Raw genomic sequence first — 10,266 nt, 5'->3', positions numbered from 1 at the left:
ATAGCACTGTAGTATCTGCATTAGAAAAATGTTAATAAAATATTCAATCAATCCAAATTACTGTCAAGCCTGATACTGATTGTGCCCATATGCTATAAAACAGCCCAATGCACATATATATCAGAGAGCAAGCAAGCATGTCACAGGAGGACACTATGCAACAGGAGCCAACTGATGAGGCGCTCATCATGAGTGTCAGCCAGCACCCAATTCTGTATAACACAGGACATGCCGAGTATAAAAATACGACTAGAAAAGAACAAGCTTGGCGTGTAGTAAGTGGAGAGTCAGGCCTTGAACGTAAGTATATGTAACATGTACCAAAGACTTTTGTGGCTGCACCTGTGTTGGTTGAATGTGCTATTCTCGTCTAACCTCCCAATATTGCTATTGTTTGGTAATTGTCATTGCTGCAATGTCAAGGAGTGAATCATGTAACAATAATTATACCCAGCATTACAAAGTTGCAAGTACACATAAACAACTATCATGTACTGTCAATGTTCTTCCTACTGATGAAACCAGAACACACAAATTGATGTGAAGACTTTTATTTTCGATACAGCAGCTGTATCACAGCAGATGATGAATCCCAAATACCACCAGTTAATTTATACTGTATGTAGTCAAAGACTGACCAAAGATAATACATTATACAGACATAAAATATTGGACCAAATATTTGTGGCCACTAAACATACAGAATACTGTCAACATACACTGCAGTGTAGCTTGAAAACAACCAACGTGTACATGACTTCATCCTGTCAAGATATGAAGCAGAGATGGTTGAAGGGTTCAGGTATCCAAAAATAGAATCTCAAACTAAGAATCTCCATGGTATTGCCTTAGCCCATAAATGAACAATTTGAATGGGACAGAACACAAACCATTTCTACTTCATCTCAAAATGCTTTTGGTGTCCACCACATACAGTTGGTAGGTGCAAAAGGCGATGGAAGTCCCTCAAGGACTACTATCGGACTCTACGCATGAAGGTGCTGAAAAAGCCAAGCGGGAGTGCAGGGGGACGCCCTAAAAAGATGTGGGCCTACTATGGAATTTTAAATTTCCTAGACCCATATATACAGTCCAGGAAAACCACCTCCAATTTTGGCCGGACATCTTCAACTGCAGGTCAGCATGTGCTTACTGAAAGATTGATTGAATGACATCGTCATTGCCATTGTGGAGGACATCAGTTGTCATAGCTGTACCTAACAAATGTTTGAACCTAACTTTAAAGGGAGCAGCCAGCAGCAGGCGGAGGAGCACAATTACTCCAGTCCTGCTGAAAGTGGTAAGAGATACATATCAGTCATGACAGTTTACTAATACAACAATCATAAAGCAGTACACAATAAACTCTCTAAACTTACTTTATAGAGAGCAGCCAGCAGGCCTTTGAAAGCCAGGATTTCACCTGTGGCACTGCTGCTGAAAGTGGTAAGAGATACATACTTTATCAGTCATGAGTCTCATGACAGCTTACAAATACTGTACAACAATCATAAAGTTGTACACAATACATTCTCTTACTTTATAGAGAGCAGCCAGCCAGGACCGGTTAACCACTGAAATTGTTAAGATATACATATTAGTCAGACTGTTTACAAATACAACAGCAAACTCTAAAAATGTAGGCCTACACAGTAAATGTTTAAACCTTGCTTCATAGACACCACACTGGAGGACACAGGAGGACATGGGAGCACTACTGGACATGGGAGCACTGCTGGACAGAAATATGGTAAGGTATTCAGATGACTCACTCAAGACAAATTACTTTGGTAGAGGTTTGTGTTTTGTAGTAATGTAGCCATGATGCACCTCAAAATCTTTGTGAGATATGTTCAACAGTTGCTCTATAATCCAGAATAGTCTCCCCCTTTACACTGCACAAAGAAAGAGGAATGATTATGCCAATGTCTAATATTACAAATCCCCAACTGTTTTATATTGGACTTCCAACATGGCAAGGTAAACTACACAACACAAACCTCTACTCAAGTCTAGTTGTGCTTTACAGTTTACAAATCTAACAAAACGATTGAACCCAGTGTAAGACATGTTTGATTATTACCCAATAGTATTCGTGACCATGCCTACAGTGCCGGTGGCACACGGGGGGAGGATCATTGTCACACGCCCTCCACCCTCCAGTACTGGTGCCTACGTCCTAGTCCGCCCGCCGTGTCCAGCAGCGCTGGGAGCCCCGGGTCCGTCAACAGCTGCCATTCCATCCCAGCTGTTAACTTTTGGGATAAGGTCACCCACTCCCACAGCTGGTGAGATATTCAGATTTGACACAAACTTTTAGAAATACAATATGAATTCACTCCTGCTCAATATAACACATCATTCAATCTTACTTCATAGTCCGCCCGCCGTGTCCAGCAGCGCTGGGAGCCCCGGGTCCGTCAACAGCTGCCATTCCATCCCAGCTGTTAACTTTTGGGATAAGGGCACCCACTCCCACAGCTGGTGAGATATTCAGATTTGACACAAACTTTTAGAAATACAATATGAATTCACTCCTGCTCAATATAACACATCATTCAATCTTACTTCATAGTCCACCCGGCGAGTCCAGCAGCGCTGGGAACTCCGGGTCCAGCAACTGGTGGTCTCCAGGTTTCTGGAGAATCCCCTTCTGCAAGTGGTAAGACATTCAGATTTGACATGAAAGTTCTGAAATACAATACAAACCCACTTCAGCTCAATATAACACGTAATTTACTTACTTTATAGTCCACCGCAGGGCCAATTGGAATCTGGGGGTAGCAGCACGGGGACCCCGAGGTCCCCCACCACCAGCTGCTCGTCCTGTGCCAGGGCCACCCACTTCTACAAGTGGTAAGAATTCAGACCTTACATGAACGTTATGTAATACCAATAACATCCAAAATCAAGTTCTGTAATACAATACAAAATCCAGTGCAGCTCAATATTGCAATATTGTTCAATGCTTTAACCTTACTAAATAGCATCCAGTCGAAGGAGGGCCAGGAACACTGTGGGCGGACAGGAGGAGTCCCAGTCTCACGACGCCCCAGACATGTTTGAGCAGGCTGTCATGGCAGAGCTCCAGAACCGGGATGGGACCACTCATTTTGGCCTGTACATGGCCCACCAGCTCCGGGACCTGGATCCCCAAACCCAAATGGAGACCGAAATGGAACTATTGAGAGTAATTTACAGAGCCAAGTTTCCAGGCACATTTTAGTTTTCTTTTTTTTTTCTTGGTAAAATGCCCTTTTTTTTCTTACTTTTTTTGAGGGGCACTATCTATAATTTAATCATGTTGCAGGCAAAGTCTATGGCCTTTGATTTTTGTTCCAAATAAAAATATTTGAAGACTAGACCGTTTCAGTTGTGATTTGCTTGTGTGAAGATTGACAGATGTTACAAAACCGATGGGTAACACATCAGTTTTAAAGGTTATTTTTTTATACCTCATGTCTTTACCGATTGTCTGCTAACTAAAACCCAGAAGAACCCAGACTTGTTTCTAACAGAAATCTAGCCTTGAACAATATAGTGGGTTAGTGCTTAACCACTTAAACCCTAGTCTAGTTTTTGCCAAAAAATAGCCGCTCTACAAGCTCACAATGCGTTGCATTGTAAACTTGTAGATGGGCTATTTTTGTCTAATGTTCCCCCAGGCTATAGACTACTATGGGTTCAAGTGGTTCAAAAAAGGACCATAAAGGAAAGGACTGTTGTTCAAAGGCTAGGATTATGACCCGCCACAGTGGCGTCTGATTAGAACCTGAGCCGGGATGTTTAACATGTGTCATTGGAAAGATGGTGTAAGGAATCTAGTAAAGGTACCTGGAGTGGTTAGATACATTGGCTCGTATGGGTTGAGGTGTGCTTGATCGTGATCGTCTACTGAAGGTCAAAGGTCTTGAATGTAGTCTTGAAGAGGTCGGTGTCCTGTCTTGGACAGTCCCCCGGATCCTGGGACTGTTGTTGGCTATATGGAAGGTCTTGTAGATTCTTGAGTGTGTTGGTTGAAATATTTTATACAAGGGGAGGTCTGCTCCTTTTATACTATTCTGCTGAACTTGTTTAGTCATCCTGTTGATGTGAGAGGATGTGTCGTCTTCTCTATGTATGGAGATCCAGCTGATGAACAGTCAGTAATGTCGAGGTTAGTCAGCTCCATAACCATATATGGAGATCCAAGTAATGTAGAATCAATGTCAGTAGTACTAACTTGGCAGGCAACTATGATAACCTGACAAACCATCAAGATGATGTGAGACTCAACAATCTTTGAACTACTTCTGTGTAGCTTATCGGTTTCTAAACTACATTTCTCCCAGCTAGGGTAGATTTTCCATAGTTCAAACCATTTCCATGGTGTCCTTGGTACTTTAAGGTAGCTAAATTCACACTGACATGACTAAGAAGATGACAGAATTAAATTGTTACAGTGGGAGAAAATAGCCAATCCCACTGCAGTCATGGAAATCCAAATGTGTTGCATTGGTCAGTTTTTTATTGGTGATGATGAATACCTGGAATCGGTCCAGGTTCATTGCATGTTATGCTCAGCACTTGAATGTGTTCATCTTATTTTGTTTGTTTCTTGTCAATTACATTTTCACTACATATTTTAGGGGTGGATTGATTAGTTAGTACTAGTAGTGCCCATTGTTGTGGACAGACAAGTTGTAGACTAGTTATTTTACTGTTTGGGGGAGGCAAGATTCATGTACTTATTGGCCAGTTTGTGACACAGAAAATCCAGATTTTTGCCTTTTTTCTTCATTTTTTGCAATCTCGCAATATATAGAACATCGTTATATCGTTATCGAGGGTCTAATATCACCATAGTATCGTGAGGTGCCCATATCGTCCCACCCCTAGTAGATGAGAGCATTAACAACTTGAACAAATATGCGATTAATTTGTGATTAATCAGATTAAATATGTTTATCAATTGACAGCCCTAGCACTCCATACACAGACAAATATGGCTATGGCAAGACTTCTCCATGTCCGTGGCAAATATTTGAGCAAAGCCAGTGTAGTTACTGACTTGCCAGTCTCGAGGTATTTTTTGGAATGGGTAGGACATGGATGTATTTTGTGTGGAAATAGCCTACTATTGTTTGAAAAAGGTAGCTGCTTTTGTATGTCTATGACAAAAATAAAGTTGCATAAAAATGTCCACCACAGTGAGGACCCTAGGACTGCTGGCATCAAGTTCTCGCCTACAGCCTCCCTGGCAGCAGAGTGACTCCAGTACCAGCGAAATGTAGAAGTGACAAAGTTACTGGGAAGGTGGAAGAACTTGGGATGAGGGAAGATTTAAAATAAACAGGTACAATGAGGGATGTCATAGTGGCTAGATTCCCTTCATGGAGGATGCCTGTGCGTTTGTGTAATGTGGGGAGACACTGTCCTTAACAGATGTGGGTCAGGAGGGTCCAGTCACATGGAGTCCAAGAGAACTAGGGGCCCAGTGGTGTACATAGGTTTTCAATGTAGTGGGTCCTGGGACCCAGGGGTGGTCTTTTAGATGGGTTCCAAAGACATTTTATGAGTCCTTCAACAACATTAGAGTCTGGCATCCCAGGACCCCCAGAGGGTGACAGGATTTGGTCCTTTCTCAATTTAGTGAGTCGCAGGATGCAGGCTATTTGCAACACTGCGTGAAGTATGCTGCAGCTTTCATTTGCTTTGGTTGGATCGCACTTTGTCTGGAACCTCCCCCTTGAGCTTTCCGCCATGGGTGACCCTACCAGGAGCAAAGCTCCAGACGGCATAACTCTCAGGTTCATTGGAACACACAAGCTTCTCCACCACTACAAGGTGGCGATCCGAGGAGAAGAAAAATGAAAGGAAAATTAAATGAGGGTAATGGGTAGGTGAGGATTAAACATAGTTGTCCTGCCATGACACAGCACCGGCTGGTGAGTTGAAGAACTCCACAAAGGTCCTTCTCACAGCGCGAGCCTCTTCACCTGGATCATTGTTCCCAACAACCCTTCCAATTGGGAGGAGGGAATCTGGAATCTCCTCTGCCACGTCGGAACCAGATGACTGCCGGTGCCATCTGAGGAGATTATGCAGGACAGTGATGGCTCTCACAACCTTCTCTGCATTCTCAGGGTTCAGCTCAATCACTGTGTGCAAGACACGGAACTGTGAAGCCATCACGCCAAAGGTCATCTCCACCATCATCCGTGCACGGGACAGACGATAGTTGTAGATCCTCTGGGAGTGGGTCTGGAGGTCTCTTCCAGGGACTGGCCGCATTAGGTCCTGCCGCAGAGGAAAGGCTTCATCTGCCACGAAGACATACGGGACAGGTCCGAGGTGCTCAGCGTTTGGGAGTGGTTCATCCTCAGGGAGGTTCAGTGTTCCGTCCCTCAGAGCTTCACCAAACGCTGATGCCCAGAGGATGCCGCTGTCGTTAGAACTGCCATAACCTCCCACATCGACCATACGGAACAGGTAGTTGGCATCAACAACAGCCAGAAGGACGATGGAATACTGGCCTTTGTAGTTGTAGAAGCGGGCCCCTGAACGTATGGGTGCCTGAATGACAACATGTTTGCCATCCAGTGCACCCACACAGTGAGGGAAGTTCCACTTCTGTGCAAAAACATTGGCTGCAGCTTTCCAGTCCTCCTTCGTTGGCACAGGCATCAACTCTGGTACCAAACACTCCCAGATGGCTTCAGCAACGGTAGGCACAATCTCAGCCACAGTGGATCTGCCCACGCGGAAATTGTAGGCTATGGTGGCAATAGAATCCCCATGGGTAAGGTATCTGAAATAGAGGTATAGACAACAATCATCATGTTATAATACAAGCTAAACTCACATGTTACAAGTGGTATTGGTAATGGGATTAAGGTTTATGACCCACAACTCAACTACATCTCTGAGACAAATAATGTGCTTTTTGATGGCAATTATTTTAGTTAACCACTTGAACCCCAGCATCCCTATTCAGAGAAAAAGGTTTTCCAAAACAGTTGATCTACAAGCTCACTCACACTATCACGTGGTGTGAGTTTGGATAACGGCTATTTGGGGCAAAGACATTTTGTGTAGTGGGGATAAAGAACGTGAATAGTTGCAACTAAATCAATCTGTTTTTTGAGGGGCCCTATATACAGCTTTTTGTCTTTAACTCGTGTCACATTTGCCAACTTAATTCAGCTCGGGGCTTTATATATATATATATATATATATATATATATATCTTACATGATCATGGTAAAAGGTGTGATTTTTAGGTTTCAATTGGTTAATGTATTTCTTGTTATAATAATGTAAATCTTCAAAGTAGTAGTAATAAGTATATTATAACAAGACATACATTAACCAATTGAAACCTATTTCATGGTTTCATCCTTGGAAAATAGCCAGGCTACAGGCTCACAATGCGCTGTAATGCGACAAGCTTGTAGATCTGCCATTTTCAAATCGGTGATAGACACATTTGGATATATTTGAGTACTCTTACTTAGGTACTATAATACATGATGTATATTTGGAAGCCAAGTAAAGTTACTAAACCTACCTCAAGTTGGGTAAAGTTGAGTTAGTGCTTTCATGTGAAATGTTAATGTACCAATTCTGCAAACTGTTAATAAATACTTCAATCAATCAATCTGTGGAAACATGACTTTTACGTGTGATTAATATTTTCTACATTGTGCTATTGCTACATGTATTGAAGTAAAGAATCTGAACCAAAATAAGGTAAAGACTAAAGAGCTGAATGACAGTGTGGAAACATTAAATACATGCACCATGCCTCACAGTCAGGGTTGGTGAGTTGAAATTATGTGAATACAATGCTAATTACTAAGGCATTTACCATTTACAGTCTCTCCACCAGTGTCTTGATACAAGACGGTTATATTATATGACAGTCTTCGATGATCTTCAAAATAGTGTTTGCACTTTCTCCGTTTTTGCTCCATACATCTGCATAAACATACACATTTCCAATATAAAGGGCTAACTCTATGGCCACGGATGTTACAATCGTACACGGCCCCTTAGATGTACCCGTTTATTCCATATTATTCAATAAAAAGGATTGGAATCCGATTGGTGTTCATTTGCTCATAGAGTTATAATGTATCAAAGTGCAATACACCCCCCAACCGATAGGGTCGCGTAGTTGAAAGCATACGGAGAAAATGGCCACCGATCGGATTAGAATCCTTTTTATAGAACAATACGGAACATATGGGTACTTACGAGGGGCCGTACACAATTGTAACATTCTTGTCCATGGGGCAAGCTGGTTATATTTGAAATCTGAAAGTGCAAACACTATTTTGGAGCTCAAGACGTAGACGGGCATGGCAGATGGCCGTCTTGTGATCGAAGGCTACTAGCGACGGATCACAGTAGAAATGTAAACAGCAATGAACATGGTAGTTACCGTAAACAGATGGCAAGACGTTCGCCCGGACTGATGGCTTGCCGGTAAAAAGTGTCTTGCTTCCTGATCTGTTCCTTCACCTTGTCCAGCACCCAGTCGAACTGCTCCACAGAGAGCCTGAAGTACTCTTGGAAGCGTTGTTCGTCCTGGCGTAGCTCCATGAACAGGTGCAGGTACTCCCCTTGTTCTGCTTTGCGCGTACCGATCGGATGGACCCAAAACCTCCTCCGGGGTCTGGCCCTGTTCTCTTCAGCCTCCGCTGCCCTCCTCATCCTCATCCTCATCATCATCCTCCTTCTCCTTCTCCTTCTCACCGCCACCAACGGCAGAATTTGCCTGTTTGTCAACATCTTGTCAATGCCACTCCCACTTCACCAACCAAGAACTAGAGAACTACACGCCTCAAATAGGCTTCCGTGTGCGTCCCCTCTCGGGACCGCCCAAAGCCCCGGAAGAAATCAAAGTTTCAGCTGCGCGCAGCTTAAGAAATGCGCAGCTTAAGAAAGTTTTGCGCTCAGGTGTGGAGACGGTGACAAGGAGCCCCAGTATACCTTGGCGGGGAAAAACGTGGATAGCAAGCGTAAAATCTGTCATTACAACGGCATCAATATGCCATTCATTTTCTGTTGACAAGGTTTGCTCAATAGAGCGTCGCAGTCCCAAATTAGAAAGAAGAAAAAAATGGCAGGTTACAACACTTTTTTTGTTGTTTTTCTTCTTTGTAATTATTTGTTTGGTCCAAAATATTGTTTGTGTTGTCATGAGTTGTCACGACTCGAGTTGGCTTTGTCCGCGGCGTAACCGTCTTTAAATAAATACTTTAAGAAATGTCTATGAGAATAATGCATTGGGTTTCATTTCCTGGTCCAGGGTAGGAGGCGGGACTGCGACGCTCTATAGGGGGAGCTGTGGGGGGAAAGCATGTTCCAGGAAGTGAGGTGCCAGGAAAAGCTATAAAGGTACAGGAAGTGAGGCCGCCCGGGGGTTCCATTTTATGGAACCAACAAGAGTGTTTGGTGTTTTTTTTGTCAAAGAGACTTTTTAAGGCCAATTACTAAACCATTATACTGCATAGAAATGGATAAACCACAGAGTAGTGTCACTTTGAGATCTGGAAGAAGAAAAGTTTGGTCCAGGAACATGTCTGAGGGTTTAGCTCTGAATCCATTCAGAGCTGTTGGACAGAGGTGTGGCCTCCAGTCCTGACTTGAAGTTTGGGTGAGCTTACTTTGAGGTTTACTTGATGTTCTTGAAAATAGAACATCTACAATGTTTGGTTTGATTATCTCTGGGGTAACTTTTTTGAAAAATAATCACACTTTTGAAGTGAACAATTCAAGTGAATTAATTAATTTGTATAATAATAATTAATTCATTATTATATAGAACCCAACAAAGACCACACCACTAGCAACAACTGACACAAATTAATGGAGTGGATTTAGCCGCAATTTGCAACGCTAGATTTTTTATAATGAATCTAGAGTTGCAATACACCCTCCATTGACTCCCCACTCATCCAAACAACGTTAAACTCACCAACATTGCAGCTGTAGGGAAAGCTTGAATTATCCTCTTTCAATCTGAAGAGCTTGTTTTTCATAAAAATCCACCGTAGAGATGTCATGAGCTACTTTCTGTCAAGACATCCTCTGCAGGTGATTATTTTTCTAAGTGTTGCAGTTTGGAAGCACTCGTTTTTGTTAACGGGTTGCGCTGCTGCTGCATTATGTGCAAATTCGAAACAGGTGGTACGCAGGGCCGTTCAGTGACATACGACGAGTGCTTCAAAAACTGCAGCACTTAGAAAAAGAATCACCTGCACATAATTTCTTGACAGA

The 10,266-nt window shown here is 42.8% G+C and overlaps 1 long non-coding RNA gene across 1 annotated transcript; it reads right to left on the bottom strand.

The window, feature by feature from the left end:
* Window positions 1–561: 561 nt before the first annotated feature.
* LOC306941775 lies at window positions 562–5,814 on the bottom strand. The gene is made up of 8 exons (XR_013792213.1): window positions 3,835–5,814; window positions 2,981–3,145; window positions 2,745–2,847; window positions 2,569–2,653; window positions 2,373–2,481; window positions 1,540–2,285; window positions 1,380–1,437; window positions 562–1,291 (listed from the first exon to the last, which is right to left on the bottom strand). It is a non-coding gene; the product is annotated as an uncharacterized lncRNA (long non-coding RNA).
* Window positions 5,815–10,266: the final 4,452 nt, after the last annotated feature.

Source organism: Electrona antarctica (assembly GCF_951216825.1).
Source record: "Electrona antarctica genome assembly, chromosome: 2".
NCBI lineage: Eukaryota > Metazoa > Chordata > Actinopteri > Myctophiformes > Myctophidae > Electrona > Electrona antarctica.
Note: the sequence above shows the minus strand (reverse complement) of the source record. Positions and strands in the feature narration are given on the sequence as shown.